This window comes from Littorina saxatilis, linkage group LG6, assembly GCF_037325665.1.
Source record: "Littorina saxatilis isolate snail1 linkage group LG6, US_GU_Lsax_2.0, whole genome shotgun sequence".
Taxonomy (NCBI): domain Eukaryota; kingdom Metazoa; phylum Mollusca; class Gastropoda; order Littorinimorpha; family Littorinidae; genus Littorina; species Littorina saxatilis.
The window spans coordinates 21,855,447-21,879,693 of record NC_090250.1 but is presented as its reverse complement, the minus strand read 5'-3'; the positions used below and the strand labels follow the sequence as shown (position 1 = coordinate 21,879,693).

Sequence of the window (24,247 nt, the reverse complement as noted above, 5' to 3'; positions counted from 1 at the left end):
TATGCTCTTTGCGCTTGACACATTTAAAATTAAAACACAGTAATACAAGCATTTACATCCACATTCATAGTCAACAACGCTTAATTAAAAGCATACACCATCAAATATACATTACAAAAAAAATTTCCACTAACTAAGTAATAAAAACATGAATAAAATAGGTAGTGAAAACAAGGAAATACCAGCTGAATACCCTTGGTCAAACAGAACATGTTATCAACAATTCTGAATAGAATAGAATAGAATATAGAATAGAATACTCTTTTATTGCCACGGCACAAACCAAACAACATACATAAAAGAAGAATCATTGTTTCTTCTTCAGAAAACAGTCGTGTACATATTTACCAACCTGTAACTGAAGTGTTTCATCATTTATCAGTTGACTAGGTAAATCATAGTGTCTGGGATTATTTATATGTTTCATTAAGTTTTCTCTGATATCATTATATTCAATGCATTTGTCTAAAAGATGCATTTCATCCTCCAATGTCCCACACTTTAGGCATAGTCTGTTCTCTTTTGGTATGTTAGTATATATATCTCTCCGTTTCATGAGCACTTATTCTAAGTTTACACAATGCTTGCTTGTATTCTATATCTGCTATTGATAAGTATGCTGCAGTTTGATAAACTTGTACTGCAGTTTTGTAAAATATTAATTTGGATGAGCCGTTTACTTTTTGAGTCACTTGAGAAAAAGTGACTCTATGTAATCGGTCAGTGTTAGTCTGTCCGGCCGGCCGTCCGGCCGGCCGGCCGTCCGGCCGGCCGTCCGTAGACACCACCTTAACGTTGGACTTTTCTCGGAAACTATCAAAGCGATCGGGCTCATATTTTGTTTAGTCGTGACCTCCAATGACCTCTACACTTTAACGATGGTTTCGTTGACCTTTGACCTTTTTCAAGGTCACAGGTCAGCGTCAAAGGAAAAATTAGACATTTTATATCTTTTCTCGGAAACTATTAAAGCGATCGGGCTCATATTTTGTTTAGTCGTGACCTCCAATGACCTCTACACTTTAACGATGGTTTCGTTGACCTTTGACCTTTTTCAAGGTCACAGGTCAGCGTCAAAGGAAAAATTAGACATTTTATATCTTTGACAAAGTTCATCGGATGTGATTGAAACTTTGTAGGATTATTCTTTACATCAAAGTATTTACATCTGTAGCCTTTTACGAACGTTATCAGAAAAACAAGGGAGATAACTAGCCTTTTCTGTTCGGCAACACACAACTTAACGTTGGGCTTTTCTCGGAAACTATAAAAGTGACCGGGCTCAAATTTTATGTGAACGTGACTCATTGTGTTGTGAATAGCAATTTCTTCCTGTCCATCTGATGCCTCATATAATATTCAGAACTGCGAAAGTGACTCGATCGAGCGTTTTGCTCTTCTTGTTCTTTCAAGTATTCAATATATTTTGCTTCTAATTGTGTGTGTGTGTGTGTGTGTGTGTGTGTGTGTGTGTGTGTGTGTGTGTGTGTGTGTGTGTGTGTGTGTGTGTGTGTGTGTGTGTGTGTGTGTGTGTGTGTGTGTGTGTGTGTGTGTGTGTGTGTCTGTCTTACGTTTTCTTCCTTGCTTTATTTTTCTCGTCGTCCCATTCCTAGTCTTTATCGCTCCCGCATTGGAATGAACATAATTGCAGCTACAAAAAATGCGCTTTCCTATGTGGGCCATTCCGTCACAAAGGGAAACAACGGTGATTCTGTATGTCTTCCGGCACCACATTGTCAAGGATGAGCTTTTGTTCATCACAAATCAATTTCTGAACTGAAGCTGGCACGATGTCAAAAATAATTGTTTTAGCTATGGTTGTTATATGCAACGCGGTATTGATTTTTATTGGTTGATAACACAGTGGCATTGTCCCGTAGGGACCAGTGTAATAGACCGTTAGAACCAAAGAGAATATTTATTTCAAAGAACAGGCAAACAAACAAACAAACGAACGAACAAACGAACGAACGAACAAACAAACAAACAAACAAACGAACGAACGAACGAACGAACGAACGAACGGATCGTAATAAAAAAAGAAATAAAAGGTTAAGTTTATTGAGCGTCTGATTATAGACAAAACAAAACATTCACAAGAACTTTGACCGATCGGCCTTTAAAGTGGATAAACAACTTACCCAAACACAAAAAATCGATTAGAACTGATATTGTTACTAATATTTGAATTCTTGTAGCTTCTAAAATGGACGAAGCATTTTCTTAATTCTTTGAACGGTGACCAGAAACGCGATTTACCGAAAGTCTGAAAGTTTAAGTAATGTTCTACGTTCTACGTTAAAACATGGAGGGTTTTAAAGGGATAACATACGAGCAAGGTCATCTTTGGGTGACTCTTATCTGACATGTATACTTTGTGTTCCGTCATCACTTGGATCTTTCTGCAACTTAACAAATCTGTCAAACATTTACTCATGATATCTTATACTTTTTGATATCACAATCAGGCTGACGCACATCTCAAGAGCATGTTCATGCATGGAATTTTAGTCATCTGTCTAATAGACTCTCTACTCACGCAAAATTGGGTGTGCACGTACGTGCCTGCTTGCATGTGTGTGCGTGTATGTGTGTGTATGTGTGTGTGTGTGTGTGTGTGTGTGTGTGTGTGTGTGTGTGTGTGTGTGTGTGTGTGTGTGTGCGTGAGAGTGCTTCTGTATGTGTGCTGTTGTTGTTGTTGTTGTACAAGTTTTGTTGTTGGTGTTGTTGTTGTTGTTGTTGTTGTTGTTGTTGTTGTTGTTGGTGTTGTTGTTGTTGTTGTTGTTGTTGTTGTTGTTCGTGGTACAATTCGTGGTGGTGGTTTGTCTACATGCCTGTTAGTATATGTCTGTGTCCGTATCTGTGTGTGTGTGTGTGTGTGTGTCTCTCTCTATTAGTTCTTTCATCCAATAGTCATTTATCTTGCATTACGTGCAAAAATCTACCGCCCACCATGTTGGTAAGAGGCTATCCATGTTTAAAAAAAAAGTAGGTAAGATATGCAATGATTTCACGTGCAGAGACGTGACGTATGATGCAATTGCCGGGATAAGATAGGATCCACAGGTGCATTAGCTGTTCCGTGTGTTCGTTGCAGCCGGTTGCATGTTATCTGCACTCGATATACTCTCTTGCACCAGCTTTTTATGACCCTCGGAAGAGCGTGCTTTCATTAGCGACCTCTCTAATATGAATTTTTTTTTGGCAAAGCATGGCATGGTGGATAAAAACTCTCCCTTGAGAGAGGAGAAAAGGGGAGAGAAAAAGGACAGCAAAGACGATGAACAAAAAGCAGTTCATTACTAAGAAGGAGAAACAGGAGGAGAAAGACCACACACAACAAGTTGACGAGGAGGGGGGGGGGGGTGGAGGGGGGAGAGAGCGATAAAAGAGGAGGAAAGGGAAGAAGACGAAGAAAGAGGGAGAGGGGCATGGAGAAGATGAAGGTTAAGACGAAGAAAGATGAGGAGGGTGACGTAGAAGACGAAAGAGGAGGAGGAAGAGTAAGAATACGAAGACGGAGGAAGAGGAGGAACAAGATAACGAAAAAAGAGGAGGAGGGGGACGGATTAGTCCTAGAAGGAGGAGGGGGGGGGGGGTCAAGATATGATCACGACGACGACAACAAATCTGAAGAATCAGAAAAAGAATGTGCAGAAAAAACATGCTTTGCAGGATATTGTAACTGATAACCATGTCACGGTCTTCTGTCACATTATAATTGCCCGTGAAATTTAGTTGGCATTCATGAGGAATCGAAATGTTTGTTACGATCTTTTTAAATATATTAAAATAACCTTTAAAATCTTTGCACAGAAATTGTGTTAGATCTAGGAATATTTTGCTGGTACCCAGTTCGATTATAGTCTGGTACTTTTTGACTGTTAGACTGTTTGTTTGTCTGTTCGTCTATCTGTGTTTTTTCAGTATATCTGTCTACCTGTCTGTCTGTCTGCCTGCCCGTCTCTGTCTGTTTCTCTGTCTTTCTCTTTTTCTCCCTCTCTCTCTCCCTCTCTCTCTCTGTCTCTGTCTCTGTGTCTCTCTCTCTCTTTCTCTCTGTTTCCCAGTCTCCCAGTCTCTCTTTCTCTCTCTCTCTCTCTCTCTCTCTCTCTCTCTCTCTCTCTCTCTCTCTCTCTCTCTCTCTCTCTCTCTCTCCTATTAGTAAACAATTTGAAGTATGCACTGTTTGAAGATTTGCAACACAAAAATGCATCTTCCTGTTTCGATGAAGACGAGTACTGTCACGGGGTGGCGGTTGGGAAATACAGGAAACTAGAAATTGAGGTGAAGGCTTTCGGTAGGATTTAGTTGTCAGAGTCACAGAAATGCAGATAGAAAGTTTGGACCATTTCCTAGAGAGTGGGTGAGGAGGGAGAAGATGATATAGTGAGAGGAGGGAGGGGGAGTTGTAGAAGAGGAAATGCAGTCTGTTCCATCATTCTTTCACACCCGAAAAGTAGAGAACATGATCGCCCTCAAGAGACTAACTCCACACCACTAACCCAGTAGTTACAGACGGTAATCTGACCAGACCAATGACTTCCGCAGTTGCAAGTACCACCATCAGATCTGTTTTACATCCTACTTTGAAACCCATTTCGTGACCCCTCCCTTCCAACACGATGGTGCTATGTTGTTTGTGGAAAAAGTTGAGACCTTTAACACTAAAGTCTGTGTCTGAGGAGTTTTGATGAAAAGAACAGATTTTTGCACTGAATGTGCTCGCAATCTCTTGCACTAAATTGTCTGGTATTCGTTTGTCCCGGAGGACTTTGAATGAGGATAATGACCGAGTTTTTGAAACTAAGATCCTAACTGATAAAATCGTCTTAGTTTTCTCTCAAATTCTGTTTGTTTTTGAAAATGTAGCTGTATATTATGATCATTATTTGGAACGGAGAAATACGTGCACGTGAAAGCAGTAACTAAGAAACAAATAATAAGACGTTTTTTCTGCCATTTGTTCTTCTCTTTGTGAGGGGCGTAAAGCGCCTCCCCATTCCCTCTCTTTCTCTCTCTCTCTCTCTCTCTCTCTCTCTCTCTCTCTCTCTCTCTCTCCTTCTCTCCCTCTCCTCTCTATCTCTGTCTCCCTCTTTTACTCTCTCCCACTCCCCCTCTCTCCCACCCACCCACCCCCCCCCTCTTTCTCTCTCTCATCTCTCTCTCTGTCTGTATTTCTCTGTCTCTGTCTCTGTCTGTCTCTGTCTCTGCCTCTCTCTCTGTCTCTCTCTGACTCTCTGACTCTCTCTCTCTCTCTCTCTCTCTCTCTCTCTCTCTCTCTCTCTCTTACAGAGCACTTATGAGAAAGACACACACACACACACACACACATACACACACACAACAAAAACAGACAAGTGGACACACAGAAAAGACAGTAACCTACATTTTCCTCACCGTAGCTTCTTCACTATTTCCTACACTCAAACCTAGTCTAATGTCATTACTACATGATGCGTTTTGAAACATTTCCTCTCGGCGTTTTACCGCTTCCGATCTAACAGATAACTATCATTCCACCTTTACCTCTAATTAGGAGCAGGAGTCGTTGAAAGAAGATCAAAGAGACCTGTCCCGCCGGTTCATCGTCTCGGAATCTGCCTTCGCTGACCCAATCATTCGGGGTGCATATACATCATAGCTGTACCCTGATATACTGTCTTGCCTTGCCTGATTGCGCAGTGTGATAACTTTAGGTATCAGCGCATGGATTGGTTTTATATTGCTGTGTGGCTTTGCTGTGGCTGATTGTGTGCAGTATCAGGGTTAGGGAATGGGGGAGAACGAGAAAGAAGAAGGGGGACAGAGAGTAAGAGCCAGAAGGTTGGAACAGAGCAGAAGAAATAGGGCGGCAGGGGACAGAAAGAGGGGGGAGTGAGAGAGAGAGAGAGAGAGAGAGAGAGAGAGAGAGAGAGAGAGAGAGAGAGCGAGAGAGAGACAGACAGACAGAGACAGAGACAGAGAGAGACACAGAAGAGACAGAGAAAGAGAGACACACACAGAGAAAGAGACAGAGAAAGAGAGGGAGACAGATAGAGAGACAGACACAAACAGGCAGACTGACAGACAGACATATAATAGGCAAGGCAGTCATACACACACACACACACACACACACACACACACACACACACACACACACACACACACACACAACCGGACAGATCGACACACAGACAGACAGGCTGGTGATATCGTTAATATTGATGAGAAGCCAGCACCAGCCTATGTGTGTACCCAGTCTGGATACTGGTTCGTGATATCGATAATACGGTTGCTTGTGTGTGCAATTATTGCATGATCCGAGGCAGCCATCCATATCCATTTCGACTAAGCTGTGATAATTATCAAGACTACCGTAAAGTCCTTTAGAGGCTGTGAGTAAAGTGCACCAAATTTCGATCATTGCGGTTGAACTACTCCCACCCCCCACCCCCCACCCCCACCCCCACCCCCACCGCTCCTCCGAAATCTAGGAAAAAATTCAGGTATTTAAAGGAGGCTGGCCTTAAAACGGGGTGAGGGGGTCTGAAAAGGTAGGTTTTACTGTTATTTGATGCTCCACTTATTGCTCGTGTCATCTGAGCTGGCGCTTAAAATATATGTTCTGGCAAGCCCGAATTATTCTTGAAAAGAAACATAGGCTACTTGTCTTTTCTTTCTTCTCTATTTTTTTGCTTTGCCTTGTTGGTGAAATTGTCTACATCAGATATGAGATGGGACGTTTCAGCAATACATTGCACATGTGATTTGAAGATTAAAAGTTCGCGTTAGCTCTGTTGGAAGGTTTCGGCAATTTACTAAGAATAGACGAATTCTGAAAATAACTATGCCGGATTTACATGGGTTATAAAAGAGTTAATACCCTTGATTTTACGGGGACAAACATTCCACGGGCCAATCACCAGCGAGGGGTGTGTCTAAAACACGTGGGTAGGGAGCACGTGTGGATTTACTTTAACTGCAAGATTCATCAGATACTGCATGCGGGGGATCCTTGGAAGCGCATAAACATGCTTAAAACGAGCCAAGGATAACCTTGATCGTATGAAAATCTTAATGTAAAAAGTTTAATGTTGGTTTTACATTTTCCCCGTTTAGAATAATGATGATGTCATATCGGGTTTCAAAAACGTTGAGGCAGCACTAATGATTGCAATGTATTCCGTATTTATCCGAAATCCAAAAATATATAGATTTGTCATCATTTTCACGAGTTTTCATTCACAAACACCTGGGAAATAAATCTCATGTTCCCCATGCAATAAATCGAGGTGGTGAATGGGTTTGAGCTTTCAGGTGAAACGTGGATTGTCAAAGTAAAAGCCAATCAGGCTGATTGTTTGATGTGTGGAACCATCGCGGCTTTGGATTTGTGTTTCCGAGGACAACGATTGTAAGCATTCACTCTCAAAGACCCAATCAATGTTGATAATTACCGCGGCGACTCATGGTCAATTTGCAACTTATCTCTGTAATCGCAAAATCCACAACAAAAAGTCATAAACACTTAAAAAGAAAAGAAATATGCTCAACACTTACTGAACTCACACGTATGATCGCAGCTCTGTACATTTTCAGACTGGAAGAAAAGCGTCAACAAGCTACGTTTGACGTCACATACAAGGTTGAAGTGTTATCTCGAGCTACTGTGACGATGCTTTGTGGCCCGGCCCGGAGTTGGATTCTAAAACTTCGTTTCCCTGTGGGTTATTGTGCATTTTGTTGCACAACCAAAATGATGACAAAAACGATGTTTGGTGGCTTGTCGTCAGACCAGCATTTTTTTGTTGGTCCTCGGGGAGCATATCGCCTTTTGTCTCATATTTATCAACCGCTGCCTTCGGCCTTGGTCGATAAAGATGAAACAAAAGACGATATGGTCCCCTTGGACCAACAAAAAAGCTGGTCTGTCAACAAGCCACCAAACATCTTATAATGTCATGTTTACTCAAAATCAAAGAAAATCGGTCCCAGCGGAGACCAGCTAGAGCGGACCATCTCGGTCTTCGGATTTTGGCTAGCCAAGCCTCGCTGGTATTGTTGACGAATGATCCCGGGTTTTTAGAGTTGATGTTTTAATTCCAGGCCGTCAAGTTGACTTAATGTTTCGATTTTGATTCACGCGACGTAACTGTTACTTAATTGCATATATTTCTCACTGACAGGTTTTTACAAATGTAGGTCATACAATTATATGTGCAATCATAACATTAAGAATTTCAAACAATATTGAAACAGAACAAAAAAGCAACTCCAGATTTTCAAGAACCGGATACACGCTCAGAGGAAAAAAAGTGAAAATACTTGCCCTATGTTCAAATGCTGTTTCCTTTCGCATCCCCACCGGCACCCCCCATTCCCCTCCCCCCTCCCACCCAGCATTCTCTGCTTGTTGTTTGTGAGTGGTTTTGACAAATATCATCAACAAATGTATGTGCACACTCAAGACATCTGCTGTTTTTCTCCATGTGGATTGTGTGTGACAATTGAGATATTTGAGAAATTGCATGTGTGTGTGTGTGTGTGTGTGTGTGTGTGTGTGTGTGTGTGTGTGTGTGTGTGTGTGTTTGTGTGTGTCTGTCTGTTTTTCTGTCTGTTTGTCTGTCTATGTGCGTGCGTGCGTGGGTGCGTGCGTGTGTGTGCGTGGGTTTGTGCGTGCTTGTGTGTGTGTGTGTGTGTGTGTGTGTGTGTGTGTGTGTGTGTGTGCCCCTGTGTTTGTCTGTCTGTCTGTCTGCGGTACGTGCATGCGTGAGCGTGCGCGTGTTTGTATACGTGTGTATGTATGTGTTTGTGTGTATGTGTGTGTCTAGATATCTGTCTCTACGTCTGTGACCCTTTTTCACACATTGCAGGTATAACTTTTTGATGGATGCTTGTGCACTCAAGCGAATGGCTCATCCAGCAATCCACGGTTCATGGGTTTGTCAGTGGGGAAATCTTTGCTTCTTATTCTAATGTTTCTTTTTTTTCTCCTTTCGCGTCGAGGGTTACTCAGTTTAAAAAAAAGAAAGATCTCTAATTCTTTTCAAGAGGGGGTGGGGGGTGGGGTGTTTGCAAGGTTCGTTCTTCCTTGATTCTTTTTTCTTTCCTTTTAAGCAGAAACATGATTTTTGAGTCACTTGAGAAAAAGTGACTCTATGTAATCGGTCAGTGTTAGTCTGTCCGGCCGGCCGTCCGTAGACACCACCTTAACGTTGGACTTTTCTCGGAAACTATCAAAGCGATCCGGCTCATATTTTGTTTAGTCGTGACCTCCAATGACCTCTACACTTTAACGATGGTTTCGTTGACCTTTGACCTTTTTCAAGGTCACAGGTCAGCGTCAAAGGAAAAATTAGACATTTTATATCTTTGACAAAGTTCATCGGATGTGATTGAAACTTTGTAGGATTATTCTTTACATCAAAGTATTTACATCTGTAGCCTTTTACGAACGTTATCAGAAAAACAAGGGAGATAACTAGCCTTTTCTGTTCGGCAACACACAACTTAACGTTGGGCTTTTCTCGGAAACTATAAAAGTGACCGGGCTCAAATTTTATGTGAACGTGACTCCCAGTGACCTCTACACTTTGACGTCTGCTTTGGTGACCTTTGACCTTTTTCAAGGTCACAGGTATGTCTTGAAGGAAAAAAATTGAAATATCATATCTCTGAAACTATTCATCGGATTTGATTCAAACTTTATAGGATTATTCTTTACATCAAATTATTTACATCTGTATTGTGTTGTGAATAGCAATTTCTTCCTGTCCATCTGATGCCTCATATAATATTCAGAACTGCGAAAGTGACTCGATCGAGCGTTTGCTCTTCTTGTTCTTTTAATCTTGATTTATTCAGTACCTTTGACCCCAAACTAAATGCGAATTCCCAATGCACACACACACACACACACACACACACACACACACACACACACACACACACACACACACACACACTGCACCTTTGAATGTTAAAAGAAGCACTGATACAGCCTAACAATATTACTCTGAAGGACAACTTTTGTCCAAGTGGGAGACAAGCGACACCAGCAATCTAAGTGGCCATGGTTGGGACGAGGGGTCCCCGCTTATGCGCAGAATGACCTATGCACGTGAGCATCAATACAGGGCAATACAGCATACACATACAGTTCAGTTTGTACACAGAGTACAAGGATGTGAGCATCAATACAGGGCAATACAGTAAACACATACAGTTCAGTTTGTACTCAGAGGGCAAGGATGTGAGCATCAATAGACCCTATCGGTATTCCAAGCTCTCGTAATCTCTCGCAAACTTCAGAGCATAGCAAAGCATGCGGTACAGCGATCTCGTGCGAGCTGCTCAAGCCAAGGTTCGAAGTTCTCGCGATGTTCAAAGCATAACAAAGAGCGTGTCTCGCGAGAGCTGCTCAGATCACAGACTGTGCTCAGATACCGAAAAGGTCTATACAGGGCAATACAGTATACACATACAGTTCAGTTTGTACACAGAGGGCAAGGATGTGAGCATCAATACAGGGCAAAACAGCACACACTTATAGTTCAGTTTGTACACAGAGGGCAAGAGTGTGAGCGTTTCCCTGACATGCAATTTCTGAAAATACTATTACCGTTTCTGTAATTGACGTCGAACTCTCGCAACAGATTCAGTTTCAGATATACTTGTTGAACTCTTTAGTTTATTCATAGCGAATGAATGTGAATGACTTGTTTGTCTTATAATACGCCAATTTATATTCACCACGCTGCGGCTTGTTGCTTCCACGTTGAATTATGTACATAATGCCATTTTGCACGGCTGCTATGGAATTGCCTTTATATCTTCAGGTATATGCGATCGTATAAACATCGGTAAATAAATGAATGCATAAATGAGTACATAAATAAGTAGGTAAGATAAATCAATAAATCACTAATTAAAGAATTAACACACACACACACACACACACACACACTAACACACACACACACTAACACACACACACACACTAACACACACACACACTAACACACACACACACACTAACACACACACACTAACACTAACAGACACACACACACACACACACACACACACACACACGCACTGACGCACACCCACACACACACACTCACACACCTCCTCTCCAGGGTTATCTAGTGCAAAACAATTTCAACCGAACTAACCAGCATCTTTTTCGTATCCGCCATCTTCTTTGCTTATTGTATGCACGTGGTCAAGCTTATCTGCACGCGCGAGGTGCGTGCTGCATTCCAGACACCGGACATGACATTTGCTGTCCATCGAGTGGCCCTTGGAATGTGCGGCGTTGACCACAAAGCTGGCTGACAGCTGCTTGGCTCCGGCGCGTGTCAGTTCTTTAAATGTTAAAGTGCAACAGAAAATACGAGGCCGGAGGCTAAAATGAAGAACAGGTGAACGAGAATTGAGGAGACATGTTTAAAACGTCCTCAGCTGACTCTGATAAAGTGTCTTGTTCTGTTTTAGAGTCATAGCTGGACAAGTTGATCACACGCGTGAGTCTATCTCTTCAAATTGTTCGATTTCGAAAGAAAATTCGAGAGAAAAGGCTAGTTTGGAGAACATTGAAAAGAGCATTAAACAGTGAACATAATAATTGAAACAGTCTCGATGGACGTTTTAAGTTGGTATGCAAAATCAACGTTTACGCCACCTTTTGCTGGTGGGGGGGGGGGGGGGGTTTAAGGGGGGTTGAGGGGGGGAGAAGTAATGGGGTCTATTTTTTCTTTTCTTTCTTGATATGTGAGCGTGCGTGCGCGCGTGTCTATCCCAGCGTCAGTCTGTATGGCTGTATGTCTGTCTTTCTGTCTGTATTTCACTCTGTCTGTCTGTCTGTCTGTCTGTCTGTCTGTCTGTCTATTTGTCTGTCTGTCTGTTTCCTCCCTCATCCGCATCTGTTGCTGTGAGCCAACCTAAAACACAACCCGTATCTTGCACAGCTCCACATAAATGTTGTTCAAATGAACAACATTTTCCCATGCTCGTTAGCACAAACCTCACGTCTTCACTCAACCATTCCCTATCGACAGGATCCGCCATTGCCTCTCTAATTGTGCCCTGTAGCCAACTTAGTTAAGGGTAATATTGGCAAACTGAGAAAGTGTGTGTTCGATAGACGTTTTCCCGGAATAACTATGTCAGGATTTTCAAATGCTGGGAAAGAGTTGCGTCCCTGATAGTGAGTCAAACAATAACACGTGATCGACCAGTTAAAAACAGCAATCGTAGCGAACACTGATTTATGCACGTCAATCCACAGGTCCCTGAAGTAGACAGACAAACACGTATGGTTCTGGTCATGAACTTAGTTCAAAATCGTCGACCCAAATTGGCTTGCGCAAGATGACGGTGAGGCAATGAGATAAGTTCACTATTTGTATCATACGTGTTTGTTTGTCTTACTACTTAAAGACCACTGGGTCGACGTACTATAAATGTAACGTTGTGTTTTGTCAATAATTAAACATTCCAATAAGCTACCATTCTTGTTTTTTATATTTCGATTGTGATAATGTTGCATCATGAAAGGATCTCTTGATGTCTCCTTTATGCGCTTTTTTCCCAAGCCAATGCCCGGGAAGCGGTGGACAGCACTTTTGTCAAAATGTGCTGGCTAATTTGAACCAGGGATTCCTGGAGATACGCAGTAACATACGTGACAGAACGAGAAACCCAACATATAAACATTGCTTCTAGGCATCTGCCTGTCAAGTCTCGGTGTCTTGGTTACGACACAACGCCTGCAATTTCTTTCAACCAGAAACTGGGTGTTGCCGCATAAACCGTTCAGCGCAGATGTAGAATTTCTCCAGATTTGTATTTTAAGGGACCCCCCTCATAAACAGACATCGAGAAAAAAACAGACAGATGTCCAACAAATAGCTCATTGTGAGGGTGTGGTGTGCGTGTGTGTGTATGTGTGTGTATGTGTGTGTGTGTGTGTGTGTGTGTGTGTGTGTGTGTCACAATGTGTGTGTGTATCTGAGGGGGGGGGGGCAAAAGTAAATACTGCCACATGGGCTTACTCTACCCTTGAAACCAAACATTACGTCCTTCCTTAAAATCCTGTTGCGTCATCTTGACTCTATAAATCACTATTAGAGAAGTGGCCTTCGCGTCGACACAAGCAGTAACAGTGAGTCTGCGTGTCTCGAGATCCCAATTCCAGAAGGCACCCTGTGGGAGACTTTTCATTCCCGCCTCTAATGAAATCAAAGCAGTTTTCCTGTCCGCACACACGTGCGGCATAGCAGGTTGTTGCCAGTTCCCGGACCTGCATGTGCGCATCTGTACGTAAGTGTATCTAGGTCACTGGCTTCTCTGGTGCGTGTGCATTAGTGAGAGTGCAGCGAGTGTTAAAGCTGGTTAAAAGTCCCTGTGTCATGTGTACGTGTGATCAATGTATCGAATTGTCTAAAGGCCCGGTTCTGTGCGGTGTCACGTATCTGTCCAAACGTCTGTTTTTTCGTCTGTGTGCCTGTTTGGCCTGTTAGTTAGTATTCTACGTATGTGTCTGTCTATGTATCGATGTACGTACTTGTCTGTCTGTCTGTTTGTTTGTGCATTTGGTTATATACATATTTATTTGTCTATGTCAGTATATGGCTATCTACCTATTTGTTTGCCTGTCTGTCTGTCTGTCTATCTATCTATCCATTCATCTTTCTATCCATCCATCTATCTATTTCAGTGTCCGTTTGTGTACTCGAGTGATGATTATGTTATTTTCCATTGTTTGGACAAACAGTCTGGACATCACATTATTGTTTTGAACCAAGGATTTGACATAGCTGTTGAAAGTCCTTCTAACTAAGGCGCCATTTTGGGAATTGGACCTTAAACAGATCAAGGGACATTCGCTGTGCTGGAACTTAAATACCCCTATACTGATTTGTTCGAAAATGTGTTGTAACTATGCTAATAAATAAAATGAATTTAAATCGGCGAGAGTTGTTTTTCGACAACTTTTCTGTGTTAGGAGTCCCGATACCGGTCGTCGTCATATTTTACTGATTTTGTTCTAATGAATACACATTCGTCGAAGCTGATAAAAACCGTTTGATTCAGATATTCACATTTGTAATCAAGGGAACGCACGCACGTTCAGTGCTCTACGAGGCAAAACCGCGTTATACAGCGTAAATAAATACACTGTCTCGAATGACCACATCAGTTAGATTTGAATAATGGAACGTTCAAACAGCTATTCTAAGGCATTAACCCATGTTTGATGCCATCTATATATGCAGCCCCAAAACCGAACTCCGTAGTTCTTTGGGCGATTTCAAATATGTACGTCCAGCAAAAGCGTTGTGAAATACGGGCTTTCATCATGGGCGAAAAGTAGGAAGGAAATCGAAATAAAACGGAAGAAGGTGGAACGCGGAGAAATGAAAGTCTCGGAAGTCTACCCTACAACACAGCCGTTTCAAATTGGAATAACTGAACGCTCAAACGCTTATTCCAAGGTACTTCTAGTGTGTGGTGACATAATTACAACCCAAAAACCGAACTGTGTTGCTCTCGGGCGATTAGAGACAGTTGTGTGGTCCATTATACCCCTTCAACTGCACAACATGCACACGGTTTCCGCTTCTCCTTTAATCGTGTTTGTCAAAGCGAAAGCGGTAAAGCAATTCACTTGGGCGTTTGTTTTAACAGTTGACATCGCTTCGTGTAAAAGTCGTCACTTCTTGCTGCAAATCTTGAAGTTAATACATTTAACAGAGAGATTGCTTTCGCGGAGTTCACACTTCTGTTGGAATTATGCAGCTGCCACAAAGCAAACAGAAGGAATTAGCATTGATCATTGTAACAGAGAGTGTTTTTATATAGCGTGGAAGAGCAGATGTCGGAAATGATAGCTACGTCATATTTATATTTGACATGTTACTGAAGGGGAGTGTTTGGTGATGTATCTGCAACGGACTTCAGCGTATTTTCAGCTTGAAGGTGACTGGCACTGTTTTTCTTTCTTATTTTGATTACGACTTTTGTCAGGGTAGGTCTTCTATATGGCGCTTTCATTTGACCTGAATAGTGCTTCCAGAGCAAACCTAGCTTTTATTCAGAACTCTATAATCAATCTCTGTTGGAGACTGCAGTCGTGAAACGCTTGCAAACGTAGCCGCACACGCACACAACACAACACAACACACACACACACACACACACACACACACACACACACACACTCACACACACACACATCCACACGCACACACACACACACAACACACACACACACACACACACTCACACACACACACACTCACACACATCCACACGCACCCACACACACACACACACACACACACACACACACACATCCACACGCACGCACACACACACACACACACACAACACACACACACACACACACAACACACACACACACACACACACAACACACACACACACACACACACAACACACACACACACACACACACAACACACAACACACACACACACACAACACACACAACACACACACACACACACACACACACACACACACACACACACACACACACAATTTGTCTCATTAACTATTACTTACATTAAATTGCCGTAACGAAGTTTAACCGGAAATGAGGCTAAAAACAGGTAAAAAGGGAAGCGTTGGCGAATGTTGAATTAACGATTTTTATAAAGACGCACAAGTATATCTCTCTTTACGTGCTAATTTACGAGAAGCTCCTTCGTGAGCGTAGAGTGAAGAAAATCATCAGAGACAACCCTAGCAAAGAACTACTCGATGATCAAAGGCAATCAACCTTTAATCCCACCTGTTGCTGCAATTAGTGAAGTTAAGGTAAGGTAAGTTAAAGTAAGGCAAGGTAAGCTTAGGTAAGGTAAGGTTAGGTAAGATAAGGTAAGGTAAGGTTAGATAAGGTAAGGTTAGGTTAGGTTAGATAAGGTAAGATTAGGTTAGGTTAGGTTAGATTAGGTAAGGTAAGGTAAGGTAAGATAAGGTAAGGTAAGGTTAGGTTAGATTAGGTAAGGTAAGGTATGGTAAGGTTAGGTCAAGTCAGGTCAGGTCAGGTCAGGTCAGTTCTGGTCAAGTCAGGTAGAGTAAGGTAGGTTAAGGTAAGATAAGGTTAGATAAGGAGAGGTTAGGTAAGGTAAGGCACGGTAAGGTTATGTTATGTTAGGTAAGGTACGATAACGTTAGGTTAGGTAAGGTAACGAAAGGTAAGCTGGTACAGAAGAGGACTATTTAGTTTAAAGGCATATGTACGCGCTCCCGTGTTTACAAAGTGTAGTTTGCCCATAATCGATGTCAAACGCACCATAAGACCATATAATGACGATATGTCACCATGCGCGGACCATAATACATGCATTACAGCTTGTTCTAGCCTCTGAAAAAGTGAGGATGTCAACAAAGCCGCGGTGTTAGCTCCCTTGCATCAACGTTACATGTGTTGCCAAATCTATAAATAGGACGATCCAGATCAAAATGAAAATTAACATATCTCAACATTGAAGGGGTCCTAGACCACAATATTTTGCAGGGAACTTAATTTAGCATGTCTCCAGCTGTTGGTAAAGCAATTAGCGTGTATAGTCATCGAGTACATATGCCTTTAATTATTTTGAGCTGAATTATTCTGCTGGACTCAAACTTTGTATTTCAGTATGTATGTCTGGCCACATCTCGGACGATGTAAAACATTTAAAAAAATAAAATTAAAAAAATAAGCAAGCAACCAACCAATTCAAAGACAAAACAAACTGCCATTCTATTTGTTTGTCTTGTTAGTAATCAGTTGTGATAGGGTCGAGTGGAAAGGGGGGGGGGGGGGGGGGAAATAGGCCAGGAAGCATAAATGAGACGCCAAGACAGAGGTTGCGATAACGTGACTTTTATTTAACGTACACCAGAAAGCAGACACCAGAAATAATGGGAGAGACGGAACTAACTCCCTACACAATAGGTAAGTGAGGATACGCTTCACGCCTTACGGTCTTTAAACCATCGGAGCGTGACACACTGACAAGGACCGATAACTTCACAAGTTACTACAGGGGGCGCTACGCTATCTATAACGTCACACAGGATGTGACGCGCCCGCAACACAGGACACGCTATTACAAAACAAAGAACTTGACTAGGCTAGCGCGGGAAAACTGGGTCTCAAAAGGCGAAACAACGACACTGACGCTATAACACCACTAGGATAAAATAGATACATACATACGTGCACACCATAGCATCATTCATACGATCAGAACATATTATAGACAAGAAAAATTCAATATAAACAAAAGAAACAGTTCACTCCTCAATGAAGAACTAAACACACACGAAGTTACGGCGGGACTGTTCAACACATCGCCGGTCTGAATCACTCACCTCGCTGATGATAAATCAGCTATTAAACCACAGGTCAAAGATGATACTCACAATCCAGCACAGGCTATCTGTATTTTAAAAGATGTCACACCAACACAAAGAACTGTTTCGAATAGAACACCGGTCTCAAGTCTTAGGCTCACAGGCCGATCCACACACAGCGAAATCACCGGTCAGACTGACCGAACTCGTACTGTCGGGGGTGAATACGTAGGCATCCGTTAAGGCCGGGATAAACCAATTAAAACGCAGCATCTACGCACAAAGACATATACGCATCACGGAACAACGACAACGACACCACGGAACAAACACATACACGCATGGTCAAGGGGAATAATTGGGGTAGGGAACGAGAGAAAGGAACAACAGTAGGCTACGTCAAATCGCCACACGGCTACAAATGAGTATCAAATCGTTTCAAGACTGACACGTGGATATAGACATATTCTACAATCGCAGCCAACACAACTAAAGAAAATCCCACCGAAAGTGAACGAAAATGAAAAGGACACGAAAACTGCCCCGTACCTGTACATCTTATGCCTTGATTCATGTCATTCAGTGCATGTTGTACGTGTCAGATTGACCCCACTCTCTCTCTCTCTCTCTCTCTCTCTCTCTCACTCTCACTCTCTCTCTCTCTCTCTCTATCTGCCCTCTCTCTCTGTCCCTCTCTCTGTCCCCCTCTCTCTCTCTCTGCCCCCCTCTCTGCCCCCACTCTCTCTCTCTCTCTCTCTCTCTCTGCCCCCCTCCCTCTCTCTGAAGTTCAGTTCAGTTCTCTCTCTCTCTCTCTCTCTCTCTCTCTCCATGCTCCCCCCCCCCTTCTCTCTCCACCCGTCTATTCATTCTGTCTTTCCTTTTGCTACTGAAAGGTTTGTATTCAGCAGCGGGTTTGCTATGTCAACAAACAATTACCTTGTGTCTGTTGTCCTTCCGCCAAGAGTGTAGTTCTACCCGCCAGAGATTTTGGTCGGACATGTCATGGCATGTTGTTTTGTGCCGGCCACAAAGAACAAGCGAGTCAACCTGTGACCAATCACTGATCATGGATGAGGAAGGGAGATGTTTAAGTTGAAAGACCGCTGAAGACTGTATGAAGAAGTGAGGTAGATGGTGGAAACAGAGCAGAGATCCTTTGTGATCGTGGGCGTACGGATCCTGTGGTATCTTTCTCGGTTGGTGGACAGGCTTCGAACAAGTCAAAAGATTCAAGGGGAGGGCAACAAAGAGAGAGAGAGAGAGAGAGAGAGAGAGAGAGAGACAGAGAGACAGAGAGAGACAGAGAGACAGAGAGAGAGCTAGAGAAAGAGAGAGCGAGAGAGAGAGATATATATATATATATATATATACATGTATATATATGAAATCAGGACAATAATGGAAAAGCAAAAGTAGACAGCTGTTCTACTTTAGGAGTGATGGGGACGCGGAAGGGCTGGTCGGCACAGAATCTCGGTGACCGGCAATGGCCACAATTCACTGTTAACTTATGGTATCTTGTCTTCCAGCAATGGTACTCCGATTCTACTGCGACGGCAACGATCGAGCGGAATGATGGGCCCTGTACTCTTCAGATACAAAAAGACTTTTCAGACGTATTTGTACACAGACCGCAGACTTGTTTTGTCTGTTTTGTATCATGGCTGATACATCCTGGGACTTTGTTGTCAAAACAAGAATACGCCTGAAGGCCGTTCCGCCAAAATCAGATCGCTCACTTGGCTTATATATGTGTGCCTCAACTTGCTAGTGTGTGTTCTCAGAAATCAGATATCTACATGTATATGCCCGTGGGTTGCGATGGTGAGATGTAGACGTCGGTGCTATGTCTTTCCTGTCTCCTTCCTGTTTGTGAGACAGGAAATGTCTTCGTGTTTTGTCGCCTCTGGGACCAGACATGATTTGCGAATGTGGATAAGGGTACTTGGTGCCAGTTCATCATGGCAAACTGAACTGGAGTTTTCGTATCCAGGGATTTTGTTGTTTGTGATGAATCAAGGCTTGTTTGAAATTATCAAATTATTCTTTCTTTTTTTTATTTGGTGTTTACGTCGTTTTCAACCACGAAGGGTTATATTGCGACGGTATCAAATTATCATAGTGTACTACGATAACAAAGGAGTGTAAACGCTGTAAATATAGAAGACACGTGCAATAACAGTATATGTGAGTTATTCTGAACCAATATTCATTTCAAGCACACTCCTTCTCGTGAAAACAGGGCGGCTCACCATCACAGATTTGACATCGGATAACACCATCACTCGTCTGGGTCACATACCAAAAATCCACATCTTGGCTGCTCGATCTGTGTGTAAAGTGGGATTTCTTTTTTGTAGAAATGATTATTTAAGACACCACTGTTTGTAATTACAAATGTGACCCTCCACCACGAAATGAGTCGCATGTCACCTCGCGCGGTTCTGCGCTAGGCTTAATATAAGTCCGGGGAGTGTCTGGTGACAGTGTGAGGGTCACCTTAGTCACAAGCTTATAACTCAAACAGTTTTTGCTCTTTTCTAAAACGGGTTTCACCACTGGATAGAGCATAAAAAAACTCTTCAGGAAAATGTACAAATATGAAAATCATGCAAAGGTGACATGCGACTCATTTCGTGGTGAAGGGTCACAAATGTATCCCCCCCCCAAAAAAAAAAAATGCTCACTGTGTACAAAGAGCACTCAGGCTGTTTATTCTGGGTATGTGACCAAGTGGCGGGGTGGCCCTTATCCCTCTTTGGCTTCGCCAGATATGAGACGGTGTTTTCAAGAGAAGGTGTGTGCCTTTTAGTTCTTTTGTGACTTTGATCTTATCATTAGCGCTAAGCCTCTGATTTCCTTAAGATTATGCAAGTGAACGCCATGTCTCTTGTCACAAGTGAGCCTTTAACGCTAGCAGTTTGATTATTCGCTTCGAGTCCTCTGAATGACCAGTCCTTGTATTGTGTGCGCTATCTACTCATAGAATCTATATTGATTGTGTGTGTGTGTGTGTGTGTGTGTGTGTGTGTGTGTGTATGTGGATGTCTGTGTTTGTGTGTGTGTGTGCGTGTGTGCGTGCGTGCGTTCGTGCGTGTGTGTGTGTCTGTGTGTATGTATGTGTCTCTCTCTCTGTCTCTCTCTCTCTCTCTGTCTCTCTCTCTCTCTCTCTCTCTCTCTCCCTGGTCATTTTTTTTAGGGTTTCCTCCTTTCGCATTGTTATTGGCAAACATAATAAATTATGCTGAAACAATAAAGCTTTCCCGCCGCTATTCCTAGCCAGACGGACCAAACTTCCAAGTTGATAGATTTACATGAGTGCCAGTGCGTACATGCGAATCCACACGTACGTGAGAATATGCGTTTAAAGATACAAATTCCAACCTCCAGCGTTCAGTATGCTTCACACACACACACAAACACACACACAAACACACACACGCACGCACGTACGCACACACACACGCACACACACACAAACACACACACACACTAACACACACACACACTAACACACACACACACACACAGACACAAGATAGACAGACAGAGTGTGTGAGAGTTGGAGAGAGTGTGTATTTAACCTCTTTGACACCAATTAAGGATCATCTCAACGCAATTAAGAGCACTACACAGACAGCGATAGACAGACAGATTACCAAATACCGACAACACCACCAACAATGACACCACCACTAACAACAACCACAGGAATCCTATCAAACAAAACTAGGGTTACTTTTAACAAGCCCATTTCACAGCATCAGCTGTGCGTTGGAGTGGCATTCGGAAGAGTTATTTACGGGCTATGTCTGGCACTCTCCCTTTGATGCCGCTCATCGTGCCGTCTATTGTTTCAGGCCTTGTGTACCCCCCCCCCCCCCCCCCCCCCCCCCCCTCCCCTCCTACCCCCCCCCCCCCCCCCCACACTCTCTTTTTCAGTGCTCGCCACCTCCTTGCATGCCTTTCCAAAGGGGTAATGTTTTGTGGTATTCTCGCATTCCTGCATTCCTTGTTGTATCTGTCTGTACATAGTAGTAGTTAGAAAATGACAGAAAAAGGTAAGATTCCGATAAATAAAATGTTTAAAAAATCTGTTTGCCTTTCTGCTTCTTTGCATCTGCGTGCGCATTATCACAAATCAAAGACAACACACAGACACACACACAGACACACAGAGACACACAGAGACACACAGAGACACACACAGACACACACACACACACACACACGCACACGCACACACACACACACAAGAAGTACGACCCAGGCAAACATTCCTAACATAACTATATCCTTGACTTCCATTGTATTCTGGATGTTCGGGCGTGACATGAACCCCAAATTAATGAATTCCCTTTCGGTCTAAGCAAAACAAATAATTAGAAGGAATCATTCGACGCTTGGTAGCGCTGGTTCCAGAACCATGAAGTTGTTCTTGACTGGTGTCCGTCTATCGAGAATCCTCCTTTTTTCATCTTTTACGTTGAAAACCAGCTATGAATGAATAAACCCTTCATACAACAAAGAGAAATTGACGAAGATTCAACAACAAAGACAACAACGATGACGAATGGTACAAGAATAAGAACAACAAGAATAAATCTTTAATTGTCTAAGGCCACAGCTAGCCCCTTACAATAGTGGTTCAAATAACAGCAACACTATCTGCACAGTTATTATGGGGGCGAGGACGCCCCCATTCTATACGGATAGTTTAGAGGTTGACCATGGGCAGCGCCATTTTGTTGTGAAATACGTCATCAGTTTGTGTACACAGGAAGTTGTGACATCCGTCACCCTATGGGAGGGGTGAAGGCAACATTGTTCATCTGTAGAAAGTTGTGAAATCCGTCACCCTATGGGAGGGGTGACGTCAAAATTGGTCATCACAGAGTTTGTGTAACACAGGAAGTTGTGAAATACGTCACCCTATGGGAGGGGTGACGTCAAAATTGTTCAACAAAAACATGATATGTCGCATTGTGCAGGGTCAACTGCAACAAACTCAAACCGAGCCATTCATACCTAGCTGTATTTGAGAGACTTATATACCCGACATTTTTATTTCTTATTTTTAGCACAGGTGTAGGAAAAATCATGAACCAAAATGTTATTTATTTTCTAATTTAACATTTTTTTTACAAATATGACCATGGTCTTTTAAACATACAGTGACAATAAAGCTTTTGTGCACAAATCAGAAAATACATTGTACATTTTACCTACAGGCCAAACAGTGTCTGTTGGCGGCAGAGGGCCCAGCAAGTTGCTATTTTTAGATCGATTAAAAGTTGTCAAGAACAGGCGCTTACATTTGGATGTGTCCACTGATAGTAGGTTTGGTTGTGATCAATCAGAATGATGTAGGAATAAAAATGTATGACAGTTTGGTATGATGACATGTAATTCAAATATGCTGAAATGTAATATTATACATGATATAATAGTATTATGGCTGTTGCCATGACCATGAACCCCAAGAAAGGTTTAATGTTATGTAAAATCAAAATACCAAAATCAAGCACCTACTAATCTGGTCTACGGTGCGGCTTGGACCAAAAAAGGATGGACACGCAACTCGCTCAGCCAGCCAGCGCTGCGAGACTTACAGCGGCCAACTTCGCCGCGGCGCGCTCATTGGCTAAGTATTGAACTTGCGTCAAGGCCGATGCGCGTAGATTCCCAGAATGTTTACTTTCGGTTAGATTCTTCGACAGCATTCGCAGAGGTGACTGCCGTATTGTGTACCGCAGTCAGAAGTAATTTATTACTTTTGGGAGTTTAGTAACGTGATATCAGTTTTCAATTGTTCGTTCACTTATATTGCTTTCAGATTTAACACACAAGAAACAGTAGCACGGTTTTCGTTGCGAAAATGTGCATTGGCAGTGCTACGCGATCGAATTGTGTATTATGTACACGCGGTGTTCTTCTCAGGAAAAGACCGAAGCGACATGTGACGTCAGTCGTTCAGCCCGCGAGCGGTGGGATGGGGGGGTTCACATGGTTTGTTTGTTTCAGAACCACACCCATATACACACATTTCACATGTAAACCATTTGTCCGCCCCCTGTCGATATTTATCGACTAAGTTCCTTGTACATTATAGTCACGCATAAAATTCAACAAATACGTTAAAACCCGTGTCATTGACGACATGTATATTACTGAGCCTGATACCGGCACGATTGGCCTAGTGGTAAGGCGTCCGCCCCGTGATCGGGAGGTCGGGGGTTCGAACCCCGGCCGGGTCATACCTAAGACTTTAAAATTGGCAATCTAGTGGCTGCTCCGCCTGGCGTCTGGCATTATGGGGTTAGTGCTAGGACTGGTTGGTCCGGTGTCAGAATAATGTGACTGGGTGAGACATGAAGCCTGTGCTGCGACTTCTGTCTTGTGTGTGGCGCACGTTATATGTCAAAGCAGCACCGCCCTGATATGGCCCTTCGTGGTCGGCTGGGCGTTAAGCAAACAAACAAACAAACAAACTGAGCCTGATTAATAAGGGTTTGTCTCTTCTGTAACCAGAAGAACACAAATTTTCTGAAGCTGTTAATCACACTATCCTCACTACTACCACAGAAATGCACAAGTTGTTGCAGCGGCTTAGAGTTCGAGATTTTCAAATATTTCGTTCGAAGATCTTGATACAAAGGACATAGAAACACAACATGGTGTTCATCTTCTTTATCAGCTGTACAGATAACGTATGGTAGTTCATTTGATATAACTGGTAATCCTCGGATCATAGGTTGGAAACCAGACCGAGGTGGACACGGGTCAACTTTATGTACTGACTCAGAGATGTTATCCAAAGCCCATCCCTGTGTCAACGCCCCTGCACGTAAAAGGCGACGGTTATTCTGCCAGATGTGCAGGTGACGGA

General features: G+C 42.8%; 1 protein-coding gene across 1 annotated transcript in view; it reads left to right on the top strand.

Annotated features, from left to right (window-relative positions):
• The window catches only part of LOC138968759 (delta-like protein B), a 50,948-nt gene that overhangs the window by 3,742 nt on the left and 22,959 nt on the right, over positions 1 to 24,247 (top strand). The window lies entirely within an intron of this gene.